This window comes from Pseudorasbora parva, chromosome 20 (assembly GCF_024679245.1).
Source record: "Pseudorasbora parva isolate DD20220531a chromosome 20, ASM2467924v1, whole genome shotgun sequence".
In the NCBI taxonomy this organism is placed as follows: domain Eukaryota; kingdom Metazoa; phylum Chordata; class Actinopteri; order Cypriniformes; family Gobionidae; genus Pseudorasbora; species Pseudorasbora parva.
The window spans coordinates 14,867,764-14,894,159 of NC_090191.1; the positions used below are offsets into that span (position 1 = coordinate 14,867,764).

General features: G+C 42.2%; 31 non-coding genes across 31 annotated transcripts; all 31 read left to right on the forward strand.

Annotated features, from left to right (window-relative positions):
* Positions 1-430: 430 nt before the first annotated feature.
* Positions 431-502, forward strand: trnaa-ugc (transfer RNA alanine (anticodon UGC)). The gene has a single exon. It is a non-coding gene; the product is annotated as a tRNA-Ala (tRNA).
* Positions 503-950: 448 nt separating this feature from the next.
* Positions 951-1,022, forward strand: trnaa-ugc (transfer RNA alanine (anticodon UGC)). The gene has a single exon. It is a non-coding gene; the product is annotated as a tRNA-Ala (tRNA).
* Positions 1,023-1,673: 651 nt separating this feature from the next.
* On the forward strand, positions 1,674-1,745 carry trnaa-ugc (transfer RNA alanine (anticodon UGC)). The gene has a single exon. It is a non-coding gene; the product is annotated as a tRNA-Ala (tRNA).
* Positions 1,746-3,436: 1,691 nt separating this feature from the next.
* Positions 3,437-3,508, forward strand: trnaa-ugc (transfer RNA alanine (anticodon UGC)). Its single transcript has one exon. It is a non-coding gene; the product is annotated as a tRNA-Ala (tRNA).
* Positions 3,509-4,477: 969 nt separating this feature from the next.
* Positions 4,478-4,549, forward strand: trnaa-ugc (transfer RNA alanine (anticodon UGC)). The gene has a single exon. It is a non-coding gene; the product is annotated as a tRNA-Ala (tRNA).
* Positions 4,550-5,204: 655 nt separating this feature from the next.
* trnaa-ugc (transfer RNA alanine (anticodon UGC)) lies at positions 5,205-5,276 on the forward strand. The gene has a single exon. It is a non-coding gene; the product is annotated as a tRNA-Ala (tRNA).
* Positions 5,277-7,052: 1,776 nt separating this feature from the next.
* On the forward strand, positions 7,053-7,124 carry trnaa-ugc (transfer RNA alanine (anticodon UGC)). The gene has a single exon. It is a non-coding gene; the product is annotated as a tRNA-Ala (tRNA).
* Positions 7,125-7,570: 446 nt separating this feature from the next.
* Positions 7,571-7,642, forward strand: trnaa-ugc (transfer RNA alanine (anticodon UGC)). The gene has a single exon. It is a non-coding gene; the product is annotated as a tRNA-Ala (tRNA).
* Positions 7,643-8,295: 653 nt separating this feature from the next.
* Positions 8,296-8,367, forward strand: trnaa-ugc (transfer RNA alanine (anticodon UGC)). The gene has a single exon. It is a non-coding gene; the product is annotated as a tRNA-Ala (tRNA).
* Positions 8,368-9,333: 966 nt separating this feature from the next.
* Positions 9,334-9,405, forward strand: trnaa-ugc (transfer RNA alanine (anticodon UGC)). Its single transcript has one exon. It is a non-coding gene; the product is annotated as a tRNA-Ala (tRNA).
* Positions 9,406-10,057: 652 nt separating this feature from the next.
* trnaa-ugc (transfer RNA alanine (anticodon UGC)) lies at positions 10,058-10,129 on the forward strand. The gene has a single exon. It is a non-coding gene; the product is annotated as a tRNA-Ala (tRNA).
* A 447-nt stretch (positions 10,130-10,576) lies between these two features.
* On the forward strand, positions 10,577-10,648 carry trnaa-ugc (transfer RNA alanine (anticodon UGC)). The gene has a single exon. It is a non-coding gene; the product is annotated as a tRNA-Ala (tRNA).
* Positions 10,649-11,300: 652 nt separating this feature from the next.
* trnaa-ugc (transfer RNA alanine (anticodon UGC)) lies at positions 11,301-11,372 on the forward strand. Its single transcript has one exon. It is a non-coding gene; the product is annotated as a tRNA-Ala (tRNA).
* A 968-nt stretch (positions 11,373-12,340) lies between these two features.
* Positions 12,341-12,412, forward strand: trnaa-ugc (transfer RNA alanine (anticodon UGC)). Its single transcript has one exon. It is a non-coding gene; the product is annotated as a tRNA-Ala (tRNA).
* A 651-nt stretch (positions 12,413-13,063) lies between these two features.
* Positions 13,064-13,135, forward strand: trnaa-ugc (transfer RNA alanine (anticodon UGC)). The gene has a single exon. It is a non-coding gene; the product is annotated as a tRNA-Ala (tRNA).
* A 448-nt stretch (positions 13,136-13,583) lies between these two features.
* On the forward strand, positions 13,584-13,655 carry trnaa-ugc (transfer RNA alanine (anticodon UGC)). The gene has a single exon. It is a non-coding gene; the product is annotated as a tRNA-Ala (tRNA).
* Positions 13,656-14,306: 651 nt separating this feature from the next.
* trnaa-ugc (transfer RNA alanine (anticodon UGC)) lies at positions 14,307-14,378 on the forward strand. Its single transcript has one exon. It is a non-coding gene; the product is annotated as a tRNA-Ala (tRNA).
* Positions 14,379-15,346: 968 nt separating this feature from the next.
* Positions 15,347-15,418, forward strand: trnaa-ugc (transfer RNA alanine (anticodon UGC)). Its single transcript has one exon. It is a non-coding gene; the product is annotated as a tRNA-Ala (tRNA).
* A 651-nt stretch (positions 15,419-16,069) lies between these two features.
* On the forward strand, positions 16,070-16,141 carry trnaa-ugc (transfer RNA alanine (anticodon UGC)). The gene has a single exon. It is a non-coding gene; the product is annotated as a tRNA-Ala (tRNA).
* A 447-nt stretch (positions 16,142-16,588) lies between these two features.
* Positions 16,589-16,660, forward strand: trnaa-ugc (transfer RNA alanine (anticodon UGC)). The gene has a single exon. It is a non-coding gene; the product is annotated as a tRNA-Ala (tRNA).
* A 652-nt stretch (positions 16,661-17,312) lies between these two features.
* Positions 17,313-17,384, forward strand: trnaa-ugc (transfer RNA alanine (anticodon UGC)). Its single transcript has one exon. It is a non-coding gene; the product is annotated as a tRNA-Ala (tRNA).
* A 968-nt stretch (positions 17,385-18,352) lies between these two features.
* On the forward strand, positions 18,353-18,424 carry trnaa-ugc (transfer RNA alanine (anticodon UGC)). The gene has a single exon. It is a non-coding gene; the product is annotated as a tRNA-Ala (tRNA).
* A 651-nt stretch (positions 18,425-19,075) lies between these two features.
* trnaa-ugc (transfer RNA alanine (anticodon UGC)) lies at positions 19,076-19,147 on the forward strand. Its single transcript has one exon. It is a non-coding gene; the product is annotated as a tRNA-Ala (tRNA).
* Positions 19,148-19,798: 651 nt separating this feature from the next.
* On the forward strand, positions 19,799-19,870 carry trnaa-ugc (transfer RNA alanine (anticodon UGC)). The gene has a single exon. It is a non-coding gene; the product is annotated as a tRNA-Ala (tRNA).
* Positions 19,871-20,838: 968 nt separating this feature from the next.
* Positions 20,839-20,910, forward strand: trnaa-ugc (transfer RNA alanine (anticodon UGC)). The gene has a single exon. It is a non-coding gene; the product is annotated as a tRNA-Ala (tRNA).
* Positions 20,911-21,561: 651 nt separating this feature from the next.
* Positions 21,562-21,633, forward strand: trnaa-ugc (transfer RNA alanine (anticodon UGC)). Its single transcript has one exon. It is a non-coding gene; the product is annotated as a tRNA-Ala (tRNA).
* Positions 21,634-22,080: 447 nt separating this feature from the next.
* On the forward strand, positions 22,081-22,152 carry trnaa-ugc (transfer RNA alanine (anticodon UGC)). The gene has a single exon. It is a non-coding gene; the product is annotated as a tRNA-Ala (tRNA).
* Positions 22,153-22,804: 652 nt separating this feature from the next.
* On the forward strand, positions 22,805-22,876 carry trnaa-ugc (transfer RNA alanine (anticodon UGC)). Its single transcript has one exon. It is a non-coding gene; the product is annotated as a tRNA-Ala (tRNA).
* Positions 22,877-23,844: 968 nt separating this feature from the next.
* Positions 23,845-23,916, forward strand: trnaa-ugc (transfer RNA alanine (anticodon UGC)). The gene has a single exon. It is a non-coding gene; the product is annotated as a tRNA-Ala (tRNA).
* Positions 23,917-24,567: 651 nt separating this feature from the next.
* trnaa-ugc (transfer RNA alanine (anticodon UGC)) lies at positions 24,568-24,639 on the forward strand. The gene has a single exon. It is a non-coding gene; the product is annotated as a tRNA-Ala (tRNA).
* A 447-nt stretch (positions 24,640-25,086) lies between these two features.
* trnaa-ugc (transfer RNA alanine (anticodon UGC)) lies at positions 25,087-25,158 on the forward strand. The gene has a single exon. It is a non-coding gene; the product is annotated as a tRNA-Ala (tRNA).
* Positions 25,159-26,396: the final 1,238 nt, after the last annotated feature.

Sequence of the window (26,396 nt, forward strand, 5' to 3'; positions counted from 1 at the left end):
TTATCTGTTGCGCATCTCTCACTGCCTAATTTATATTTGGAAAAATAGCAACTAGCTTGAGTATAAGGTACATGTAACTCAGCCCAACCTTCACAAGTCCAGTGGCTCAGTGGTAGAGCGCATGCTTTGTATGTATGAGCTCCTGGGTTCAATCCCCAGTGTCTCCAAAGAAATTTGTTGAATTGTAAGGATTTTTTTGTATTTTTTTTGCAAAAAACTTTTGCAAAAAAGGTCCTGGGTTCAATCCCCAGCATTTAAAGCAATTTGGAACTTTCCATTAGCCTAATACATGCAAAGCATATGCTCTACCATTGAGCTACTTCCCCTTGTGAAGGTTGTGGTGAGTTTCATGTCCCTTTTACTCAAGCTAGCATTTCAAAGCAATGTGGAACTTTCCACTAGCCTGCAGGAAACTTGCTTCAGTCCATCAGGGGATGTAGCTCAGTGGTAGAGCGCATGCTTTGCATGTATGAGGTCCTGGGTTCAATCCCCAGCATCTCCAAGGAAAGTTTTCCTTTAACTCAAACCTTTATCTGTTGCACATCTCTCTCTGCCTAATTATTTAGTTGGAAAATTAGCATCTAGCTTGAGTACAAGGCACATGTAACTCAGCCCAACATTCACAAGGGCCAGTGGTTCAGTGGTAGAGCACATGCTTTGCATGTATGAGCTCCTGGGTTCAATCTCAGCGTCTCCAAGGAAAGTTGAAGAATTGAAAAGTTTTATTTTTTATTTTTTTTTGCAACAAAGGTCCTGGTTTCAATCCCCAGCAATTTAAAGGAATGTGGAACTTTCCATTAGCCTCACACATGCAAAGTATATGCTCTACCATTGAGCAACTGCCTCTTGTGAAGGTTGTGGTGAGTTACATGTTCCTTTTACTCAAGCTAGCATTTCAACGCAATGTGGAACTTTCCACTCGCCTGCAGGAAACTTGCGTTAGTCCATCAGGGGATGTAGCTCAGTGGTAGAGCGCATGCTTTGCATGTATGAGGTGCTGGGTTCAATCCCCAGCATCTCCAAGAAAGTCATCCTTTAACTCAAAGCTTTATCTGTTGCACATCTCTCTCTGCCAAATTTAAATTTGGAAAAATAGCAACTAGCTTGAGTACAAGGCAAATGTAACTCAGCACAGCTTTCTCAAGTGCCAGTAGCTCAGTGGTAGAGCATATGCTTTGCATGCATGTGGTCATGGGTTCAATCCCCAGCTACTCCAAAGGAAATTGTCCTTCAACACTAAGCTTTATCTGTTGCGCATCTCTCACTGCCTAATTTATATTTGGAAAAATAGCAACTAGCTTGAGTATAAGGTACATGTAACTCAGCCCAACCTTCACAAGTCCAGTGGCTCAGTGGTAGAGCGCATGCTTTGTATGTATGAACTCCTGGGTTCAATCCCCAGTGTCTCCAAAGAACTTTTTGAATTGTAAGGATTTTTTTGTATTTTTTTTGCAAAAAACTTTTGCAAAAAAGGTCCTGGGTTCAATCCCCAGCATTTTAAAGCAATTTGGAACTTTCCATTAGCCTAATACATGCAAAGCATATGCTCTACCATTGAGCTACTGCCCCTTGTGAAGGTTGTGGTGAGTTTCATGTCCCTTTTACTCAAGCTAGCATTTCAAAGCAATGTGGAACTTTCCACTAGCCTGCGGGAAACTTGCTTCAGTCCATCAGGGGATGTAGCTCAGTGGTAGAGCGCATGCTTTGCATGTATGAGGTCCTGGGTTCAATCCCCAGCATCTCCAAGGAAAGTTTTCCTTTAACTCAAACCTTTATCTGTTGCACATCTCTCTCTGCCTAATTATTTAGTTGGAAAATTAGCATCTAGCTTGAGTACAAAGCACATGTAACTCAACCCAACATTCACAAGGGCCAGTGGTTCAGTGGTACAGCACATGCTTTGCATGTATGAGCTCCTGGGTTCAATCTCAGCGTCTCCAAGGAAAGTTGTAGAATTGAAAAGTTTTATTTTTTATTTTTTTTTTGCAACAAAGGTCCTGGTTTCAATCCCCAGCAATTTAAAGGAATGTGGAACTTTCCATTAGCCTCACACATGCAAAGTATATGCTCTACCATTGAGCTACTGCCTCTTGTGAAGGTTGTGGTGAGTTACATGTCCCTTTTACTCAAGCTAGCATTTCAACGCAATGTGGAACTTTCCACTAGGCTGCAGGAAACTTACTTCAGTCCATCAGGGGATGTAGCTCAGTGGTAGACCGCATGCTTTGCTTGTATGAGGTCCTGGGTTCAATCCCCAGCATCTCCAAGGAAAGTTATCCTTTAACTTAAACCTTTATCTGTTGCACATCTCTCTCTGCCTAATTTTTTAGTTGGGAAATTTGCATCTAGCTTGAGTACAAGGAACTTGTAACTCAGCCCAACATTCACAAGGGCCAGTGGTTCAGTGGTAGAGAACATGCTTTGCATGTATGAGCTCCTGGGTACAATCTCAGCGTCTCCAAGGAAAGTTGTAGAATTGAAAAGTTTTATTTTTTATTTTTTTTGCAACAAAGGTCCTGGTTTCAATCCCCAGCAATTTAAAGGAATGTGGAACTTTCCATTAGCCTCACACACGCAAAGTATATGCTCTACCATTGAGCTACTGCCTCTTGTGAAGGTTGTGGTGAGTTACATGTCCCTTTTACTCAAGCTAGCATTTCAAAGCAATGTGGAACTTTCCACTCGCCTGCAGGAAACTTGCATTAGTCCATCAGGGGATGTAGCTCAGTGGTAGAGCGCATGCTTTGCATGTATGAGTTCCTGGGTTCAATCCCCAGCATCTCCAAGAAAGTCATCCTTTAACTCAAAGCTTTATCTGTTGCACATCTCTCTCTGCCAAATTTATATTTGGAAAAATAGCAACTAGCTTGAGTACAAGGCAAATGTAACTCAGCACAGCTTTCTCAAGTGCCAGTAGCTCAGTGGTAGAGCATATGCTTTGCATGCATGTGGTCATGGGTTCAATCCCCAGCTACTCCAAAGGAAATTGTCCTTCAACACTAAGCTTTATCTGTTGCGCATCTCTCACTGCCTAATTTATATTTGGAAAAATAGCAACTAGCTTGAGTATAAGGTACATGTAACTCAGCCCAACCTTCACAAGTCCAGTGGCTCAGTGGTAGAGCGCATGCTTTGTATGTATGAGCTCCTGGGTTCAATCCCCAGTGTCTCCAAAGAAATTTGTTGAATTGTAAGGATTTTTTTGTATTTTTTTTGCAAAAAACTTTTGCAAAAAAGGTCCTGGGTTCAATCCCCAGCATTTAAAGCAATTTGGAACTTTCCATTAGCCTAATACATGCAAAGCATATGCTCTACCATTGAGCTACTTCCCCTTGTGAAGGTTGTGGTGAGTTTCATGTCCCTTTTACTCAAGCTAGCATTTCAAAGCAATGTGGAACTTTCCACTAGCCTGCAGGAAACTTGCTTCAGTCCATCAGGGGATGTAGCTCAGTGGTAGAGCGCATGCTTTGCATGTATGAGGTCCTGGGTTCAATCCCCAGCATCTCCAAGGAAAGTTTTCCTTTAACTCAAACCTTTATCTGTTGCACATCTCTCTCTGCCTAATTATTTAGTTGGAAAATTAGCATCTAGCTTGAGTACAAAGCACATGTAACTCAGCCCAACATTCACAAGGGCCAGTGGTTCAGTGGTACAGCACATGCTTTGCATGTATGAGCTCCTGGGTTCAATCTCAGCGTTTTCAAGGAAAGTTGTAGAATTGAAAAGTTTTATTTTTTATTTTTTTTTTGCAACAAAGGTCCTGGTTTCAATCCCCAGCAATTTAAAGGAATGTGGAACTTTCCATTAGCCTCACACATGCAAAGTATATGCTCTACCATTGAGCTACTGCCTCTTGTGAAGGTTGTGGTGAGTTACATGTCCCTTTTACTCAAGCTAGCATTTCAACGCAATGTGGAACTTTCCACTAGGCTGCAGGAAACTTGCTTCAGTCCATCAGGGGATGTAGCTCAGTGGTAGACCGCATGCTTTGCATGTATGAGGTCCTGGGTTCAATCCCCAGCATCTCCAAGGAAAGTTATCCGTTATCCTTAAACCTTTATCTGTTGCACATCTCTCTCTGCCTAATTATTTAGTTGGAAAATTAGCATCTAGCTTGAGTACAAGGCACATGTAACTCAGCCCAACATTCACAAGGGCCAGTGGTTCAGTGGTAGAGCACATGCTTTGCATGTATGAGCTCCTGGGTTCAATCTCAGCGTCTCCAAGGAAAGTTGAAGAATTGAAAAGTTTTATTTTTTATTTTTTTTGCAACAAAGGTCCTGGTTTCAATCCCCAGCAATTTAAAGGAATGTGGAACTTTCCATTAGCCTCACACATGCAAAGTATATGCTCTACCATTGAGCAACTGCCTCTTGTGAAGGTTGTGGTGAGTTACATGTTCCTTTTACTCAAGCTAGCATTTCAACGCAATGTGGAACTTTCCACTAGGCTGCAGGAAACTTGCTTCAGTCCATCAGGGGATGTAGCTCAGTGGTAGAGCGCATGCTTTGCATGTATGAGGTCCTGGGTTCAATCCCCAGCATCTCCAAGAAAGTCATCCTTTAACTCAAAGCTTTATCTGTTGCACATCTCTCTCTGCCAAATTTATCTTTGGAAAAATAACAACTAGCTTGAGTACAAGGCACATGTAACTCAACACAGCTTTCTCAAGTGCCAGTAGCTCAGTGGTAGAGCATATGCTTTGCATGCATGTGGTCATGGGTTCAATCTCCAGCAACTCCAAGGATAGTTATACTTCACCTCAAAGCTTTATCTGTTGTGCATCTCTCTCTGCCTAATTTATATTTGGAAAAATGGCAGCTAGCTTAAGTATAAGGTACATGTATCTCAGCCCAACCTTCACTAGGGCCAGTGGCTCACTGGTAGAACACATGCTTTGCATGTATGAGCTCCTGGGTTCAATCCCCACCGTCTCCAAAGAAAGTTCCCATGTCACCACGTAGAATTGTAAAGTTGTTTTATTGGATTTTTTTTGCAACAAATGTCCTGGGTTCAATCCCCAGCATTTTAAAGCAATTTGGAACTTTCCTTTAGCCTCATACATGCAACGCATATACTCGACCATTGAGCTACTGCCCCCTGTGAAGGTTGTGGTGAGTTTCATGTCCCTTTTACTCAAGCTAGTACTTCAAAGCAATGTGGAACTTTCCACTAGCCTGCAGGAAACTTGCTTCACTCCATCAGGGGATGTAGCTCAGTGGTAGAGCGCATGCTTTGCATGTATGAGGTCCTGGGTTCAATCCCCAGCATCTCCAAGGAAAGTTTTCCTTTAACTCAAACCTTTATCTGTTGCACATCTCTCTCTGCCTAATTATTTAGTTGGAAAATTAGCATCTAGCTTGAGTACAAAGCACATGTAACTCAGCCCAAAATTCACAAGGGCCAGTGGTTCAGTGGTACAGCACATGCTTTGCATGTATGAGCTCCTGGGTTCAATCTCAGCGTCTCCAAGGAAAGTTGTAGAATTGAAAAGTTTTATTATTTTTTTTTTTTTTGCAACAAAGGTCCTGGTTTCAATCCCCAGCAATTTAAAGGAATGTGGAACTTTCCATTAGCCTCACACATGCAAAGTATATGCTCTACCATTGAGCTACTGCCTCTTGTGAAGGTTGTGGTGAGTTACATGTCCCTTTTACTCAAGCTAGCATATCAACGCAATGTGGAACTTTCCACTAGGCTGCAGGAAACTTGCTTCAGTCCATCAGGGGATGTAGCTCAGTGGTAGACTGCATGCTTTGCATGTATGAGGTCCTGGGTTCAATCCCCAGCATCTCCAAGAAAGTCATCCTTTAACTCAAAGCTTTTTCTGTTGCACATCTCTCTCTGCCAAATTTATATTTGGAAAAATAACAACTAGCTTGAGTACAAGGCACATGTAACTCAGCACAGCTTTCTCAAGTGACAGTAGCTCAGTGGTAGAGCATATGCTTTGCATTCATGTGGTCATGGGTTCAATCCCCAGCTTCTCCAAGGAAAGTTCCCGTGTTACCACGTAGAATTGTAAAGTTATTTTTTTGGATTTTTTTGCAACAAATGTCCTGGGTTCAATCCCCAGCATTTTAAAGCAATTTGGAACTTTCCATTAGCCTAATACATGCAAAGCATATGCTCTACCATTGAGCTACTGCCCCTTGTGAAGGTTGTGGTGAGTTTCATGTCCCTTTTACTCAAGCTAGCATTTCAACGCAATGTGGAACTTTCCACTAGGCTGCAGGAAACTTGCTTCAGTCCATCAGGGGTTGTAGCTCAGTGGTAGAGCGCATGCTTTGCATGTATGAGGTCCTGGGTTCAATCGCCAGCATCTCCAAGGAAAGTTATCCTTTAACTCAAACCTTTATCTGTTGCACATCTCTCTCTGCATAATTTTTTAGTTGGGAAATTAGCATCTAGCTTGAGTACAAGGCACTTGTAACTCAGCCCAACATTCACAAGGGCCAGTGGTTCAGTGGTAGAGCATATGCTTTGCATGCATGTGGTCATGGGTTCAATCTCCAGCAACTCCAAGGATAGTTATACTTCACCTCAAAGCTTTATCTGTTGTGCATCTCTCTCTGCCTAATTTATATTTGGAAAAATGGCAGCTAGCTTGAGTATAAGGTACATGTATCTCAGCCTAATTGTGAGCTTGGCTGTATCTCAGCCTAGGCTGTATCTCAGCCTAATTGTGAGCCTGAAGGCCCTCAGCCTTCACTAGGGCCAGTGGCTCAGTGGTAGAACACATGCTTTGCATGTATGAGCTCCTGGGTTCAATCCCCAGCGTCTCCAAAGAAAGTTCCCGTGTCACCACGTAGAATTGTAAAGTTGTTTTGTTGGATTTTTTTTGCAACAAATGTTCTGGGTTCAATCCCCAGCATTTTAAAGCAATTTGGAACTTTCCTTTAGCCTCATACATGCAAAGCATATACTCTACCATTGAGCTACTGCCCCCTGTGAAGGTTGTGGTGAGTTTCATGTCCCTTTTACTCAAGCTAGCATTTCTTAGCAATGTAGAACTTTCCACTCGCCTGCAGGAAACTTGCTTCAGTCCATCAGGGGATGTAGCTCAGTGGTAGAGCGCATGCTTTGCATGTATGAGGTCCTGGGTTCAATCCCCAGCATCTCCAAGAAAGTCATCCTTTAACTCAAAGCTTTTTCTGTTGCACATCTCTCTCTGCCTAATTTTTTAGTTGGGAAATTTGCATCTAGCTTGAGTACAAGGCACTTGTAACTCAGCCCAACATTCACAAGGGCCAGTGGTTCAGTGGTAGAGAACATGCTTTGCATGTATGAGCTCCTGGGTTCAATCTCAGCGTCTCCAAGGAAAGTTGTAGAATTGAAAAGTTTTATTTTTTATTTTTTTTGCAACAAAGGTCCTGGTTTCAATCCCCACCAATTTAAAGGAATGTGGAACTTTCCATTAGCCTCACACATGCAAAGTATATGCTCTACCATTGAGCTACTGCCTCTTGTGAAGGTTGTGGTGAGTTACATGTCCCTTTTACTCAAGCTAGCATTTCAAAGCAATGTGGAACTTTCCACTCGCCTGCAGGAAACTTGCGTTAGTCCATCAGGGGATGTAGCTCAGTGGTAGAGCGCATGCTTTGCATGTATGAGGTCCTGGGTTCAATCCCCAGCATCTCCAAGAAAGTCATCCTTTAACTCAAAGCTTTATCTGTTGCACATCTCTCTCTGCCAAATTTAAATTTGGAAAAATAGCAACTAGCTTGAGTACAAGGCAAATGTAACTCAGCACAGCTTTCTCAAGTGCCAGTAGCTCAGTGGTAGAGCATATGCTTTGCATGCATGTGGTCATGGGTTCAATCCCCAGCTACTCCAAAGGAAATTGTCCTTCAACACTAAGCATTATCTGTTGCGCATCTCTCACTGCCTAATTTATATTTGGAAAAATAGCAACTAGCTTGAGTATAAGGTACATGTAACTCAGCCCAACCTTCACAAGTCCAGTGGCTCAGTGGTAGAGCGCATGCTTTGTATGTATGAACTCCTGGGTTCAATCCCCAGTGTCTCCAAAGAAATTTTTTTAAATTGTAAGGATTTTTTTGTATTTTTTTTGCAAAAAACTTTTGCAAAAAAGGTCCTGGGTTCAATCCCCAGCATTTTAAAGCAATTTGGAACTTTCCATTAGCCTAATACATGCAAAGCATATGCTCTACCATTGAGCTACTGCCCCTTGTGAAGGTTGTGGTGAGTTTCATGTCCCTTTTACTCAAGCTAGCATTTCAAAGCAATGTGGAACTTTCCACTAGCCTGCAGGGAACTTGCTTCAGTCCATCAGGGGATGTAGCTCAGTGGTAGAGCGCATGCTTTGCATGTATGAGGTCCTGGGTTCAATCCCCAGCATCTCCAAGGAAAGTTTTCCTTTAACTCAAACCTTTATCTGTTGCACATCTCTCTCTGCCTAATTATTTAGTAGGAAAATTAGCATCTAGCTTGAGTACAAAGCACATGTAACTCAGCCCAACATTCACAAGGGCCAGTGGTTCAGTGGTACAGCACATGCTTTGCATGTATGAGCTCCTGGGTTCAATCTCAGCGTCTCCAAGGAAAGTTGTAGAATTGAAAAGTTTTATTTTTTATTTTTTTTTGCAACAAAGGTCCTGGTTTCAATCCCCAGCAATTTAAAGGAATGTGGAACTTTCCATTAGCCTCACACATGCAAAGTATATGCTCTACCATTGAGCTACTGCCTCTTGTGAAGGTTGTGGTGAGTTACATGTCCCTTTTACTCAAGCTAGCATTTCAACGCAATGTGGAACTTTCCACTAGGCTGCAGGAAACTTGCTTCAGTCCATCAGGGGATGTAGCTCAGTGGTAGACCGCATGCTTTGCATGTATGAGGTCCTGGGTTCAATCCCCAGCATCTCCAAGGAAAGTTATCCTTTAACTTAAACCTTTATCTGTTGCACATCTCTCTCTGCCTAGTTTTTTATTTGGGAAATTTGCATCTAGCTTGAGTACAAGGCACTTGTAACTCAGCCCAACCTTCACTAGGGCCAGTGGTTCAGTGGTAGAGAACATGCTTTGCATGTATGAGCTCCTGGGTACAATCTCAGCGTCTCCAAGGAAAGTTGTAGAATTGAAAAGTTTTATTTTTTATTTTTTTTGCAACAAAGGTCCTGGTTTCAATCCCCAGCAATTTAAAGGATTGTGGAACTTTCCATTAGCCTCACACACGCAAAGTATTGCTCTACCATTGAGCTACTGCCTCTTGTGAAGGTTGTGGTGAGTTACATGTCCCTTTTACTCAAGCTAGCATTTCAAAGCAATGTGGAACTTTCCACTCGCCTGCAGGAAACTTGCGTTAGTCCATCAGGGGATGTAGCTCAGTGGTAGAGCGCATGCTTTGCATGTATGAGTTCCTGGGTTCAATCCCCAGCATCTCCAAGAAAGTCATCCTTTAATTCAAAGCTTTATCTGTTGCACATCTCTCTCTGCCAAATTTATATTTGGAAAAATAGCAACTAGCTTGAGTACAAGGCAAATGTAACTCAGCACAGCTTTCTCAAGTGCCAGTAGCTCAGTGGTAGAGCATATGCTTTGCATGCATGTGGTCATGGGTTCAATCCCCAGCTACTCCAAAGGAAATTGTCCTTCAACACTAAGCTTTATCTGTTGCGCATCTCTCACTGCCTAATTTATATTTGGAAAAATAGCAACTAGCTTGAGTATAAGGTACATGTAACTCAGCCCAACCTTCACAAGTCCAGTGGCTCAGTGGTAGAGCGCATGCTTTGTATGTATGAGCTCCTGGGTTCAATCCCCAGTGTCTCCAAAGAAATTTGTTGAATTGTAAGGATTTTTTTGTATTTTTTTTTGCAAAAAACTTTTGCAAAAAAGGTCCTGGGTTCAATCCCCAGCATTTAAAGCAATTTGGAACTTTCCATTAGCCTAATACATGCAAAGCATATGCTCTACCATTGAGCTACTTCCCCTTGTGAAGGTTGTGGTGAGTTTCATGTCCCTTTTACTCAAGCTAGCATTTCAAAGCAATGTGGAACTTTCCACTAGCCTGCAGGAAACTTGCTTCAGTCCATCAGGGGATGTAGCTCAGTGGTAGAGCGCATGCTTTGCATGTATGAGGTCCTGGGTTCAATCCCCAGCATCTCCAAGGAAAGTTTTCCTTTAACTCAAACCTTTATCTGTTGCACATCTCTCTCTGCCTAATTATTTAGTTGGAAAATTAGCATCTAGCTTGAGTACAAGGCACATGTAACTCAGCCCAACATTCACAAGGGCCAGTGGTTCAGTGGTAGAGCACATGCTTTGCATGTATGAGCTCCTGGGTTCAATCTCAGCGTCTCCAAGGAAAGTTGAAGAATTGAAAAGTTTTATTTTTTATTTTTTTTGCAACAAAGGTCCTGGTTTCAATCCCCAGCAATTTAAAGGAATGTGGAACTTTCCATTAGCCTCACACATGCAAAGTATATGCTCTACCATTGAGCAACTGCCTCTTGTGAAGGTTGTGGTGAGTTACATGTTCCTTTTACTCAAGCTAGCATTTCAACGCAATGTGGAACTTTCCACTCGCCTGCAGGAAACTTGCGTTAGTCCATCAGGGGATGTAGCTCAGTGGTAGAGCGCATGCTTTGCATGTATGAGGTGCTGGGTTCAATCCCCAGCATCTCCAAGAAAGTCATCCTTTAACTCAAAGCTTTATCTGTTGCACATCTCTCTCTGCCAAATTTAAATTTGGAAAAATAGCAACTAGCTTGAGTACAAGGCAAATGTAACTCAGCACAGCTTTCTCAAGTGCCAGTAGCTCAGTGGTAGAGCATATGCTTTGCATGCATGTGGTCATGGGTTCAATCCCCAGCTACTCCAAAGGAAATTGTCCTTCAACACTAAGCTTTATCTGTTGCGCATCTCTCACTGCCTAATTTATATTTGGAAAAATAGCAACTAGCTTGAGTATAAGGTACATGTAACTCAGCCCAACCTTCACAAGTCCAGTGGCTCAGTGGTAGAGCGCATGCTTTGTATGTATGAACTCCTGGGTTCAATCCCCAGTGTCTCCAAAGAAATTTTTTGAATTGTAAGGATTTTTTTGTATTTTTTTTGCAAAAAACTTTTGCAAAAAAGGTCCTGGGTTCAATCCCCAGCATTTTAAAGCAATTTGGAACTTTCCATTAGCCTAATACATGCAAAGCATATGCTCTACCATTGAGCTACTGCCCCTTGTGAAGGTTGTGGTGAGTTTCATGTCCCTTTTACTCAAGCTAGCATTTCAAAGCAATGTGGAACTTTCCACTAGCCTGCGGGAAACTTGCTTCAGTCCATCAGGGGATGTAGCTCAGTGGTAGAGCGCATGCTTTGCATGTATGAGGTCCTGGGTTCAATCCCCAGCATCTCCAAGGAAAGTTTTCCTTTAACTCAAACCTTTATCTGTTGCACATCTCTCTCTGCCTAATTATTTAGTTGGAAAATTTGCATCTAGCTTGAGTACAAAGCACATGTAACTCAACCCAACATTCACAAGGGCCAGTGGTTCAGTGGTACAGCACATGCTTTGCATGTATGAGCTCCTGGGTTCAATCTCAGCGTCTCCAAGGAAAGTTGTAGAATTGAAAAGTTTTATTTTTTATTTTTTTTTTGCAACAAAGGTCCTGGTTTCAATCCCCAGCAATTTAAAGGAATGTGGAACTTTCCATTAGCCTCACACATGCAAAGTATATGCTCTACCATTGAGCTACTGCCTCTTGTGAAGGTTGTGGTGAGTTACATGTCCCTTTTACTCAAGCTAGCATTTCAACGCAATGTGGAACTTTCCACTAGGCTGCAGGAAACTTACTTCAGTCCATCAGGGGATGTAGCTCAGTGGTAGACCGCATGCTTTGCTTGTATGAGGTCCTGGGTTCAATCCCCAGCATCTCCAAGGAAAGTTATCCTTTAACTTAAACCTTTATCTGTTGCACATCTCTCTCTGCCTAATTTTTTAGTTGGGAAATTTGCATCTAGCTGGAGTACAAGGAACTTGTAACTCAGCCCAACATTCACAAGGGCCAGTGGTTCAGTGGTAGAGAACATGCTTTGCATGTATGAGCTCCTGGGTACAATCTCAGCGTCTCCAAGGAAAGTTGTAGAATTGAAAAGTTTTATTTTTTATTTTTTTTGCAACAAAGGTCCTGGTTTCAATCCCCAGCAATTTAAAGGAATGTGGAACTTTCCATTAGCCTCACACACGCAAAGTATATGCTCTACCATTGAGCTACTGCCTCTTGTGAAGGTTGTGGTGAGTTACATGTCCCTTTTACTCAAGCTAGCATTTCAAAGCAATGTGGAACTTTCCACTCGCCTGCAGGAAACTTGCGTTAGTCCATCAGGGGATGTAGCTCAGTGGTAGAGCGCATGCTTTGCATGTATGAGTTCCTGGGTTCAATCCCCAGCATCTCCAAGAAAGTCATCCTTTAACTCAAAGCTTTATCTGTTGCACATCTCTCTCTGCCAAATTTATATTTGGAAAAATAGCAACTAGCTTGAGTACAAGGCAAATGTAACTCAGCACAGCTTTCTCAAGTGCCAGTAGCTCAGTGGTAGAGCATATGCTTTGCATGCATGTGGTCATGGGTTCAATCCCCAGCTACTCCAAAGGAAATTGTCCTTCAACACTAAGCTTTATCTGTTGCGCATCTCTCACTGCCTAATTTATATTTGGAAAAATAGCAACTAGCTTGAGTATAAGGTACATGTAACTCAGCCCAACCTTCACAAGTCCAGTGGCTCAGTGGTAGAGCGCATGCTTTGTATGTATGAGCTCCTGGGTTCAATCCCCAGTGTCTCCAAAGAAATTTGTTGAATTGTAAGGATTTTTTTGTATTTTTTTTGCAAAAAACTTTTGCAAAAAAGGTCCTGGGTTCAATCCCCAGCATTTAAAGCAATTTGGAACTTTCCATTAGCCTAATACATGCAAAGCATATGCTCTACCATTGAGCTACTTCCCCTTGTGAAGGTTGTGGTGAGTTTCATGTCCCTTTTACTCAAGCTAGCATTTCAAAGCAATGTGGAACTTTCCACTAGCCTGCAGGAAACTTGCTTCAGTCCATCAGGGGATGTAGCTCAGTGGTAGAGCGCATGCTTTGCATGTATGAGGTCCTGGGTTCAATCCCCAGCATCTCCAAGGAAAGTTTTCCTTTAACTCAAACCTTTATCTGTTGCACATCTCTCTCTGCCTAATTATTTAGTTGGAAAATTAGCATCTAGCTTGAGTACAAGGCACATGTAACTCAGCCCAACATTCACAAGGGCCAGTGGTTCAGTGGTAGAGCACATGCTTTGCATGTATGAGCTCCTGGGTTCAATCTCAGCGTCTCCAAGGAAAGTTGAAGAATTGAAAAGTTTTATTTTTTATTTTTTTTTGCAACAAAGGTCCTGGTTTCAATCCCCAGCAATTTAAAGGAATGTGGAACTTTCCATTAGCCTCACACATGCAAAGTATATGCTCTACCATTGAGCAACTGCCTCTTGTGAAGGTTGTGGTGAGTTACATGTTCCTTTTACTCAAGCTAGCATTTCAACGCAATGTGGAACTTTCCACTCGCCTGCAGGAAACTTGCGTTAGTCCATCAGGGGATGTAGCTCAGTGGTAGAGCGCATGCTTTGCATGTATGAGGTGCTGGGTTCAATCCCCAGCATCTCCAAGAAAGTCATCCTTTAACTCAAAGCTTTATCTGTTGCACATCTCTCTCTGCCAAATTTAAATTTGGAAAAATAGCAACTAGCTTGAGTACAAGGCAAATGTAACTCAGCACAGCTTTCTCAAGTGCCAGTAGCTCAGTGGTAGAGCATATGCTTTGCATGCATGTGGTCATGGGTTCAATCCCCAGCTACTCCAAAGGAAATTGTCCTTCAACACTAAGCTTTATCTGTTGCGCATCTCTCACTGCCTAATTTATATTTGGAAAAATAGCAACTAGCTTGAGTATAAGGTACATGTAACTCAGCCCAACCTTCACAAGTCCAGTGGCTCAGTGGTAGAGCGCATGCTTTGTATGTATGAACTCCTGGGTTCAATCCCCAGTGTCTCCAAAGAACTTTTTGAATTGTAAGGATTTTTTTGTATTTTTTTTGCAAAAAACTTTTGCAAAAAAGGTCCTGGGTTCAATCCCCAGCATTTTAAAGCAATTTGGAACTTTCCATTAGCCTAATACATGCAAAGCATATGCTCTACCATTGAGCTACTGCCCCTTGTGAAGGTTGTGGTGAGTTTCATGTCCCTTTTACTCAAGCTAGCATTTCAAAGCAATGTGGAACTTTCCACTAGCCTGCGGGAAACTTGCTTCAGTCCATCAGGGGATGTAGCTCAGTGGTAGAGCGCATGCTTTGCATGTATGAGGTCCTGGGTTCAATCCCCAGCATCTCCAAGGAAAGTTTTCCTTTAACTCAAACCTTTATCTGTTGCACATCTCTCTCTGCCTAATTATTTAGTTGGAAAATTAGCATCTAGCTTGAGTACAAAGCACATGTAACTCAACCCAACATTCACAAGGGCCAGTGGTTCAGTGGTACAGCACATGCTTTGCATGTATGAGCTCCTGGGTTCAATCTCAGCGTCTCCAAGGAAAGTTGTAGAATTGAAAAGTTTTATTTTTTATTTTTTTTTTGCAACAAAGGTCCTGGTTTCAATCCCCAGCAATTTAAAGGAATGTGGAACTTTCCATTAGCCTCACACATGCAAAGTATATGCTCTACCATTGAGCTACTGCCTCTTGTGAAGGTTGTGGTGAGTTACATGTCCCTTTTACTCAAGCTAGCATTTCAACGCAATGTGGAACTTTCCACTAGGCTGCAGGAAACTTACTTCAGTCCATCAGGGGATGTAGCTCAGTGGTAGACCGCATGCTTTGCTTGTATGAGGTCCTGGGTTCAATCCCCAGCATCTCCAAGGAAAGTTATCCTTTAACTTAAACCTTTATCTGTTGCACATCTCTCTCTGCCTAATTTTTTAGTTGGGAAATTTGCATCTAGCTTGAGTACAAGGAACTTGTAACTCAGCCCAACATTCACAAGGGCCAGTGGTTCAGTGGTAGAGAACATGCTTTGCATGTATGAGCTCCTGGGTACAATCTCAGCGTCTCCAAGGAAAGTTGTAGAATTGAAAAGTTTTATTTTTTATTTTTTTTGCAACAAAGGTCCTGGTTTCAATCCCCAGCAATTTAAAGGAATGTGGAACTTTCCATTAGCCTCACACACGCAAAGTATATGCTCTACCATTGAGCTACTGCCTCTTGTGAAGGTTGTGGTGAGTTACATGTCCCTTTTACTCAAGCTAGCATTTCAAAGCAATGTGGAACTTTCCACTCGCCTGCAGGAAACTTGCATTAGTCCATCAGGGGATGTAGCTCAGTGGTAGAGCGCATGCTTTGCATGTATGAGTTCCTGGGTTCAATCCCCAGCATCTCCAAGAAAGTCATCCTTTAACTCAAAGCTTTATCTGTTGCACATCTCTCTCTGCCAAATTTATATTTGGAAAAATAGCAACTAGCTTGAGTACAAGGCAAATGTAACTCAGCACAGCTTTCTCAAGTGCCAGTAGCTCAGTGGTAGAGCATATGCTTTGCATGCATGTGGTCATGGGTTCAATCCCCAGCTACTCCAAAGGAAATTGTCCTTCAACACTAAGCTTTATCTGTTGCGCATCTCTCACTGCCTAATTTATATTTGGAAAAATAGCAACTAGCTTGAGTATAAGGTACATGTAACTCAGCCCAACCTTCACAAGTCCAGTGGCTCAGTGGTAGAGCGCATGCTTTGTATGTATGAGCTCCTGGGTTCAATCCCCAGTGTCTCCAAAGAAATTTGTTGAATTGTAAGGATTTTTTTGTATTTTTTTTGCAAAAAACTTTTGCAAAAAAGGTCCTGGGTTCAATCCCCAGCATTTAAAGCAATTTGGAACTTTCCATTAGCCTAATACATGCAAAGCATATGCTCTACCATTGAGCTACTTCCCCTTGTGAAGGTTGTGGTGAGTTTCATGTCCCTTTTACTCAAGCTAGCATTTCAAAGCAATGTGGAACTTTCCACTAGCCTGCAGGAAACTTGCTTCAGTCCATCAGGGGATGTAGCTCAGTGGTAGAGCGCATGCTTTGCATGTATGAGGTCCTGGGTTCAATCCCCAGCATCTCCAAGGAAAGTTTTCCTTTAACTCAAACCTTTATCTGTTGCACATCTCTCTCTGCCTAATTATTTAGTTGGAAAATTAGCATCTAGCTTGAGTACAAGGCACATGTAACTCAGCCCAACATTCACAAGGGCCAGTGGTTCAGTGGTAGAGCACATGCTTTGCATGTATGAGCTCCTGGGTTCAATCTCAGCGTCTCCAAGGAAAGTTGAAGAATTGAAAAGTTTTATTTTTTATTTTTTTTGCAACAAAGGTCCTGGTTTCAATCCCCAGCAATTTAAAGGAATGTGGAACTTTCCATTAGCCTCACACATGCAAAGTATATGCTCTACCATTGAGCAACTGCCTCTTGTGAAGGTTGTGGTGAGTTACATGTTCCTTTTACTCAAGCTAGCATTTCAACGCAATGTGGAACTTTCCACTCGCCTGCAGGAAACTTGCGTTAGTCCATCAGGGGATGTAGCTCAGTGGTAGAGCGCATGCTTTGCATGTATGAGGTGCTGGGTTCAATCCCCAGCATCTCCAAGAAAGTCATCCTTTAACTCAAAGCTTTATCTGTTGCACATCTCTCTCTGCCAAATTTAAATTTGGAAAAATAGCAACTAGCTTGAGTACAAGGCAAATGTAACTCAGCACAGCTTTCTCAAGTGCCAGTAGCTCAGTGGTAGAGCATATGCTTTGCATGCATGTGGTCATGGGTTCAATCCCCAGCTACTCCAAAGGAAATTGTCCTTCAACACTAAGCTTTATCTGTTGCGCATCTCTCACTGCCTAATTTATATTTGGAAAAATAGCAACTAGCTTGAGTATAAGGTACATGTAACTCAGCCCAACCTTCACAAGTCCAGTGGCTCAGTGGTAGAGCGCATGCTTTGTATGTATGAACTCCTGGGTTCAATCCCCAGTGTCTCCAAAGAAATTTTTTGAATTGTAAGGATTTTTTTGTATTTTTTTTGCAAAAAACTTTTGCAAAAAAGGTCCTGGGTTCAATCCCCAGCATTTTAAAGCAATTTGGAACTTTCCATTAGCCTAATACATGCAAAGCATATGCTCTACCATTGAGCTACTGCCCCTTGTGAAGGTTGTGGTGAGTTTCATGTCCCTTTTACTCAAGCTAGCATTTCAAAGCAATGTGGAACTTTCCACTAGCCTGCGGGAAACTTGCTTCAGTCCATCAGGGGATGTAGCTCAGTGGTAGAGCGCATGCTTTGCATGTATGAGGTCCTGGGTTCAATCCCCAGCATCTCCAAGGAAAGTTTTCCTTTAACTCAAACCTTTATCTGTTGCACATCTCTCTCTGCCTAATTATTTAGTTGGAAAATTAGCATCTAGCTTGAGTACAAAGCACATGTAACTCAACCCAACATTCACAAGGGCCAGTGGTTCAGTGGTACAGCACATGCTTTGCATGTATGAGCTCCTGGGTTCAATCTCAGCGTCTCCAAGGAAAGTTGTAGAATTGAAAAGTTTTATTTTTTATTTTTTTTTTGCAACAAAGGTCCTGGTTTCAATCCCCAGCAATTTAAAGGAATGTGGAACTTTCCATTAGCCTCACACATGCAAAGTATATGCTCTACCATTGAGCTACTGCCTCTTGTGAAGGTTGTGGTGAGTTACATGTCCCTTTTACTCAAGCTAGCATTTCAACGCAATGTGGAACTTTCCACTAGGCTGCAGGAAACTTACTTCAGTCCATCAGGGGATGTAGCTCAGTGGTAGACCGCATGCTTTGCTTGTATGAGGTCCTGGGTTCAATCCCCAGCATCTCCAAGGAAAGTTATCCTTTAACTTAAACCTTTATCTGTTGCACATCTCTCTCTGCCTAATTTTTTAGTTGGGAAATTTGCATCTAGCTTGAGTACAAGGAACTTGTAACTCAGCCCAACATTCACAAGGGCCAGTGGTTCAGTGGTAGAGAACATGCTTTGCATGTATGAGCTCCTGGGTACAATCTCAGCGTCTCCAAGGAAAGTTGTAGAATTGAAAAGTTTTATTTTTTATTTTTTTTGCAACAAAGGTCCTGGTTTCAATCCCCAGCAATTTAAAGGAATGTGGAACTTTCCATTAGCCTCACACACGCAAAGTATATGCTCTACCATTGAGCTACTGCCTCTTGTGAAGGTTGTGGTGAGTTACATGTCCCTTTTACTCAAGCTAGCATTTCAAAGCAATGTGGAACTTTCCACTCGCCTGCAGGAAACTTGCGTTAGTCCATCAGGGGATGTAGCTCAGTGGTAGAGCGCATGCTTTGCATGTATGAGTTCCTGGGTTCAATCCCCAGCATCTCCAAGAAAGTCATCCTTTAACTCAAAGCTTTATCTGTTGCACATCTCTCTCTGCCAAATTTATATTTGGAAAAATAGCAACTAGCTTGAGTACAAGGCAAATGTAACTCAGCACAGCTTTCTCAAGTGCCAGTAGCTCAGTGGTAGAGCATATGCTTTGCATGCATGTGGTCATGGGTTCAATCCCCAGCTACTCCAAAGGAAATTGTCCTTCAACACTAAGCTTTATCTGTTGCGCATCTCTCACTGCCTAATTTATATTTGGAAAAATAGCAACTAGCTTGAGTATAAGGTACATGTAACTCAGCCCAACCTTCACAAGTCCAGTGGCTCAGTGGTAGAGCGCATGCTTTGTATGTATGAGCTCCTGGGTTCAATCCCCAGTGTCTCCAAAGAAATTTGTTGAATTGTAAGGATTTTTTTGTATTTTTTTTGCAAAAAACTTTTGCAAAAAATGTCCTGGGTTCAATCCCCAGCATTTAAAGCAATTTGGAACTTTCCATTAGCCTAATACATGCAAAGCATATGCTCTACCATTGAGCTACTGCCCCTTGTGAAGGTTGTGGTGAGTTTCATGTCCCTTTTACTCAAGCTAGCATTTCAACGCAATGTGGAACTTTCCACTAGGCTGCAGGAAACTTGCTTCAGTCCATCAGGGGATGTAGCTCAGTGGTAGAGCGCATGCTTTGCATGTATGAGGTCCTGGGTTCAATCCCCAGCATCTCCAAGAAAGTCATCCTTTAACTCAAAGCTTTATCTGTTGCACATCTCTCTCTGCCAAATTTATATTTGGAAAAATAACAACTAGCTTGAGTACAAGGCACATGTAACTCAACACAGCTTTCTCAAGTGCCAGTAGCTCAGTGGTAGAGCATATGCTTTGCATGCATGTGGTCATGGGTTCAATCCCCAGCTACTCCAAAGGAAATTGTCCTTCAACACTAAGCTTTATCTGTTGCGCATCTCTCACTGCCTAATTTATATTTGGAAAAATAGCAACTAGCTTGAGTATAAGGTACATGTAACTCAGCCCAACCTTCACAAGTCCAGTGGCTCAGTGGTAGAGCGCATGCTTTGTATGTATGAACTCCTGGGTTCAATCCCCAGTGTCTCCAAAGAAATTTTTTGAATTGTAAGGATTTTTTGTATTTTTTTTGCAAAAAACTTTTGCAAAAAAGGTCCTGGGTTCAATCCCCAGCATTTTAAAGCAATTTGGAACTTTCCATTAGCCTAATACATGCAAAGCATATGCTCTACCATTGAGCTACTGCCCCTTGTGAAGGTTGTGGTGAGTTTCATGTCCCTTTTACTCAAGCTAGCATTTCAAAGCAATGTGGAACTTTCCACTAGCCTGCGGGAAACTTGCTTCAGTCCATCAGGGGATGTAGCTCAGTGGTAGAGCGCATGCTTTGCATGTATGAGGTCCTGGGTTCAATCCCCAGCATCTCCAAGGAAAGTTTTCCTTTAACTCAAACCTTTATCTGTTGCACATCTCTCTCTGCCTAATTATTTAGTTGGAAAATTAGCATCTAGCTTGAGTACAAAGCACATGTAACTCAACCCAACATTAACAAGGGCCAGTGGTTCAGTGGTACAGCACATGGTTTGCATGTATGAGCTTCTGGGTTCAATCTCAGCGTCTCCAAGGAAAGTTGTAGAATTGAAAAGTTTTATTTTTTATTTTTTTTTTGCAACAAAGGTCCTGGTTTCAATCCCCAGCAATTTAAAGGAATGTGGAACTTTCCATTAGCCTCACACATGCAAAGTATATGCTCTACCATTGAGCTACTGCCTCTTGTGAAGGTTGTGGTGAGTTACATGTCCCTTTTACTCAAGCTAGCATTTCAACGCAATGTGGAACTTTCCACTAGGCTGCAGGAAACTTACTTCAGTCCATCAGGGGATGTAGCTCAGTGGTAGACCGCATGCTTTGCTTGTATGAGGTCCTGTGTTCAATCCCCAGCATCTCCAAGGAAAGTTATCCTTTAACTTAAACCTTTATCTGTTGCACATCTCTCTCTGCCTAATTTTTTAGTTGGGAAATTTGCATCTAGCTTGAGTACAAGGAACTTGTAACTCAGCCCAACATTCACAAGGGCCAGTGGTTCAGTGGTAGAGAACATGCTTTGCATGTATGAGCTCCTGGGTACAATCTCAGCGTCTCCAAGGAAAGTTGTAGAATTGAAAAGTTTTATTTTTTATTTTTTTTGCAACAAAGGTCCTGGTTTCAATCCCCAGCAATTTAAAGGAATGTGGAACTTTCCATTAGCCTCACACACGCAAAGTATATGCTCTACCATTGAGCTACTGCCTCTTGTGAAGGTTGTGGTGAGTTACATGTCCCTTTTACTCAAGCTAGCATTTCAAAGCAATGTGGAACTTTCCACTCGCCTGCAGGAAACTTGCGTTAGTCCATCAGGGGATGTAGCTCAGTGGTAGAGCGCATGCTTTGCATGTATGAGTTCCTGGGTTCAATCCCCAGCATCTCCAAGAAAGTCATCCTTTAACTCAAAGCTTTATCTGTTGCACATCTCTCTCTGCCAAATTTATATTTGGAAAAATAGCAACTAGCTTGAGTACAAGGCAAATGTAACTCAGCACAGCTTTCTCAAGTGCCAGTAGCTCAGTGGTAGAGCATATGCTTTGCATGCATGTGGTCATGGGTTCAATCCCCAGCTACTCCAAAGGAAATTGTCCTTCAACACTAAGCTTTATCTGTTGCGCATCTCTCACTGCCTAATTTATATTTGGAAAAATAGCAACTAGCTTGAGTATAAGGTACATGTAACTCAGCCCAACCTTCACAAGTCCAGTGGCTCAGTGGTAGAGCGCATGCTTTGTATGTATGAGCTCCTGGGTTCAATCCCCAGTGTCTCCAAAGAAATTTGTTGAATTGTAAGGATTTTTTTGTATTTTTTTTGCAAAAAACTTTTGCAAAAAAGGTCCTGGGTTCAATCCCCAGCATTTAAAGCAATTTGGAACTTTCCATTAGCCTAATACATGCAAAGCATATGCTCTACCATTGAGCTACTTCCCCTTGTGAAGGTTGTGGTGAGTTTCATGTCCCTTTTACTCAAGCTAGCATTTCAAAGCAATGTGGAACTTTCCACTAGCCTGCAGGAAACTTGCTTCAGTCCATCAGGGGATGTAGCTCAGTGGTAGAGCGCATGCTTTGCATGTATGAGGTCCTGGGTTCAATCCCCAGCATCTCCAAGGAAAGTTTTCTCTTAACTCAAACCTTTATCTGTTGCACATCTCTCTCTGCCTAATTATTTAGTTGGAAAATTAGCATCTAGCTTGAGTACAAGGCACATGTAACTCAGTCCAACATTCACAAGGGCCAGTGGTTCAGTGGTAGAGCACATGCTTTGCATGTATGAGCTCCTGGGTTCAATCTCAGCGTCTCCAAGGAAAGTTGAAGAATTGAAAAGTTTTATTTTTTATTTTTTTTGCAACAAAGGTCCTGGTTTCAATCCCCAGCAATTTAAAGGAATGTGGAACTTTCCATTAGCCTCACACATGCAAAGTATATGCTCTACCATTGAGCAACTGCCTCTTGTGAAGGTTGTGGTGAGTTACATGTTCCTTTTACTCAAGCTAGCATTTCAACGCAATGTGGAACTTTCCACTCGCCTGCAGGAAACTTGCGTTAGTCCATCAGGGGATGTAGCTCAGTGGTAGAGCGCATGCTTTGCATGTATGAGGTGCTGGGTTCAATCCCCAGCATCTCCAAGAAAGTCATCCTTTAACTCAAAGCTTTATCTGTTGCACATCTCTCTCTGCCAAATTTAAATTTGGAAAAATAGCAACTAGCTTGAGTACAAGGCAAATGTAACTCAGCACAGCTTTCTCAAGTGCCAGTAGCTCAGTGGTAGAGCATATGCTTTGCATGCATGTGGTCATGGGTTCAATCCCCAGCTACTCCAAAGGAAATTGTCCTTCAACACTAAGCTTTATCTGTTGCGCATCTCTCACTGCCTAATTTATATTTGGAAAAATAGCAACTAGCTTGAGTATAAGGTACATGTAACTCAGCCCAACCTTCACAAGTCCAGTGGCTCAGTGGTAGAGCGCATGCTTTGTATGTATGAACTCCTGGGTTCAATCCCCAGTGTCTCCAAAGAAATTTTTTGAATTGTAAGGATTTTTTTGTATTTTTTTTGCAAAAAACTTTTGCAAAAAAGGTCCTGGGTTCAATCCCCAGCATTTTAAAGCAATTTGGAACTTTCCATTAGCCTAATACATGCAAAGCATATGCTCTACCATTGAGCTACTGCCCCTTGTGAAGGTTGTGGTGAGTTTCATGTCCCTTTTACTCAAGCTAGCATTTCAAAGCAATGTGGAACTTTCCACTAGCCTGCGGGAAACTTGCTTCCGTCCATCAGGGGATGTAGCTCAGTGGTAGAGCGCATGCTTTGCATGTATGAGGTCCTGGGTTCAATCCCCAGCATCTCCAAGGAAAGTTTTCCTTTAACTCAAACCTTTATCTGTTGCACATCTCTCTCTGCCTAATTATTTAGTTGGAAAATTAGCATCTAGCTTGAGTACAAAGCACATGTAACTCAACCCAACATTCACAAGGGCCAGTGGTTCAGTGGTACAGCACATGCTTTGCATGTATGAGCTCCTGGGTTCAATCTCAGCGTCTCCAAGGAAAGTTGTAGAATTGAAAAGTTTTATTTTTTATTTTTTTTTTGCAACAAAGGTCCTGGTTTCAATCCCCAGCAATTTAAAGGAATGTGGAACTTTCCATTAGCCTCACACATGCAAAGTATATGCTCTACCATTGAGCTACTGCCTCTTGTGAAGGTTGTGGTGAGTTACATGTCCCTTTTACTCAAGCTAGCATTTCAACGCAATGTGGAACTTTCCACTAGGCTGCAGGAAACTTACTTCAGTCCATCAGGGGATGTAGCTCAGTGGTAGACCGCATGCTTTGCTTGTATGAGGTCCTGGGTTCAATCCCCAGCATCTCCAAGGAAAGTTATCCTTTAACTTAAACCTTTATCTGTTGCACATCTCTCTCTGCCTAATTTTTTAGTTGGGAAATTTGCATCTAGCTTGAGTACAAGGAACTTGTAACTCAGCCCAACATTCACAAGGGCCAGTGGTTCAGTGGTAGAGAACATGCTTTGCATGTATGAGCTCCTGGGTACAATCTCAGCGTCTCCAAGGAAAGTTGTAGAATTGAAAAGTTTTATTTTTTATTTTTTTTGCAACAAAGGTCCTGGTTTCAATCCCCAGCAATTTAAAGGAATGTGGAACTTTCCATTAGCCTCACACACGCAAAGTATATGCTCTACCATTGAGCTACTGCCTCTTGTGAAGGTTGTGGTGAGTTACATGTCCCTTTTACTCAAGCTAGCATTTCAAAGCAATGTGGAACTTTCCACTCGCCTGCAGGAAACTTGCGTTAGTCCATCAGGGGATGTAGCTCAGTGGTAGAGCGCATGCTTTGCATGTATGAGTTCCTGGGTTCAATCCCCAGCATCTCCAAGAAAGTCATCCTTTAACTCAAAGCTTTATCTGTTGCACATCTCTCTCTGCCAAATTTATATTTGGAAAAATAGCAACTAGCTTGAGTACAAGGCAAATGTAACTCAGCACAGCTTTCTCAAGTGCCAGTAGCTCAGTGGTAGAGCATATGCTTTGCATGCATGTGGTCATGGGTTCAATCCCCAGCTACTCCAAAGGAAATTGTCCTTCAACACTAAGCTTTATCTGTTGCGCATCTCTCACTGCCTAATTTATATTTGGAAAAATAGCAACTAGCTTGAGTATAAGGTACATGTAACTCAGCCCAACCTTCACAAGTCCAGTGGCTCAGTGGTAGAGCGCATGCTTTGTATGTATGAGCTCCTGGGTTCAATCCCCAGTGTCTCCAAAGAAATTTGTTGAATTGTAAGGATTTTTTTGTATTTTTTTTGCAAAAAACTTTTGCAAAAAAGGTCCTGGGTTCAATCCCCAGCATTTAAAGCAATTTGGAACTTTCCATTAGCCTAATACATGCAAAGCATATGCTCTACCATTGAGCTACTTCCCCTTGTGAAGGTTGTGGTGAGTTTCATGTCCCTTTTACTCAAGCTAGCATTTCAAAGCAATGTGGAACTTTCCACTAGCCTGCAGGAAACTTGCTTCAGTCCATCAGGGGATGTAGCTCAGTGGTAGAGCGCATGCTTTGCATGTATGAGGTCCTGGGTTCAATCCCCAGCATCTCCAAGGAAAGTTTTCCTTTAACTCAAACCTTTATCTGTTGCACATCTCTCTCTGCCTAATTATTTAGTTGGAAAATTAGCATCTAGCTTGAGTACAAGGCACATGTAACTCAGCCCAACATTCACAAGGGCCAGTGGTTCAGTGGTAGAGCACATGCTTTGCATGTATGAGCTCCTGGGTTCAATCTCAGCGTCTCCAAGGAAAGTTGAAGAATTGAAAAGTTTTATTTTTTATTTTTTTTGCAACAAAGGTCCTGGTTTCAATCCCCAGCAATTTAAAGGAATGTGGAACTTTCCATTAGCCTCACACATGCAAAGTATATGCTCTACCATTGAGCAACTGCCTCTTGTGAAGGTTGTGGTGAGTTACATGTTCCTTTTACTCAAGCTAGCATTTTAACGCAATGTGGAACTTTCCACTCGCCTGCAGGAAACTTGCGTTAGTCCATCAGGGGATGTAGCTCAGTGGTAGAGCGCATGCTTTGCATGTATGAGGTGCTGGGTTCAATCCCCAGCATCTCCAAGAAAGTCATCCTTTAACTCAAAGCTTTATCTGTTGCACATCTCTCTCTGCCAAATTTAAATTTGGAAAAATAGCAACTAGCTTGAGTACAAGGCAAATGTAACTCAGCACAGCTTTCTCAAGTGCCAGTAGCTCAGTGGTAGAGCATATGCTTTGCATGCATGTGGTCATGGGTTCAATCCCCAGCTACTCCAAAGGAAATTGTCCTTCAACACTAAGCTTTATCTGTTGCGCATCTCTCACTGCCTAATTTATATTTGGAAAAATAGCAACTAGCTTGAGTATAAGGTACATGTAACTCAGCCCAACCTTCACAAGTCCAGTGGCTCAGTGGTAGAGCGCATGCTTTGTATGTATGAACTCCTGGGTTCAATCCCCAGTGTCTCCAAAGAAATTTTTTGAATTGTAAGGATTTTTTTGTATTTTTTTTGCAAAAAACTTTTGCAAAAAAGGTCCTGGGTTCAATCCCCAGCATTTTAAAGCAATTTGGAACTTTCCATTAGCCTAATACATGCAAAGCATATGCTCTACCATTGAGCTACTGCCCCTTGTGAAGGTTGTGGTGAGTTTCATGTCCCTTTTACTCAAGCTAGCATTTCAAAGCAATGTGGAACTTTCCACTAGCCTGCGGGAAACTTGCTTCAGTCCATCAGGGGATGTACCTCAGTGGTAGAGCGCATGCTTTGCATGTATGAGGTCCTGGGTTCAATCCCCAGCATCTCCAAGGAAAGTTTTCCTTTAACTCAAACCTTTATCTGTTGCACATCTCTCTCTGCCTAATTATTTAGTTGGAAAATTAGCATCTAGCTTGAGTACAAAGCACATGTAACTCAACCCAACATTCACAAGGGCCAGTGGTTCAGTGGTACAGCACATGCTTTGCATGTATGAGCTCCTGGGTTCAATCTCAGCGTCTCCAAGGAAAGTTGTAGAATTGAAAAGTTTTATTTTTTATTTTTTTTTTGCAACAAAGGTCCTGGTTTCAATCCCCAGCAATTTAAAGGAATGTGGAACTTTCCATTAGCCTCACACATGCAAAGTATATGCTCTACCATTGAGCTACTGCCTCTTGTGAAGGTTGTGGTGAGTTACATGTCCCTTTTACTCAAGCTAGCATTTCAACGCAATGTGGAACTTTCCACTAGGCTGCAGGAAACTTACTTCAGTCCATCAGGGGATGTAGCTCAGTGGTAGACCGCATGCTTTGCTTGTATGAGGTCCTGGGTTCAATCCCCAGC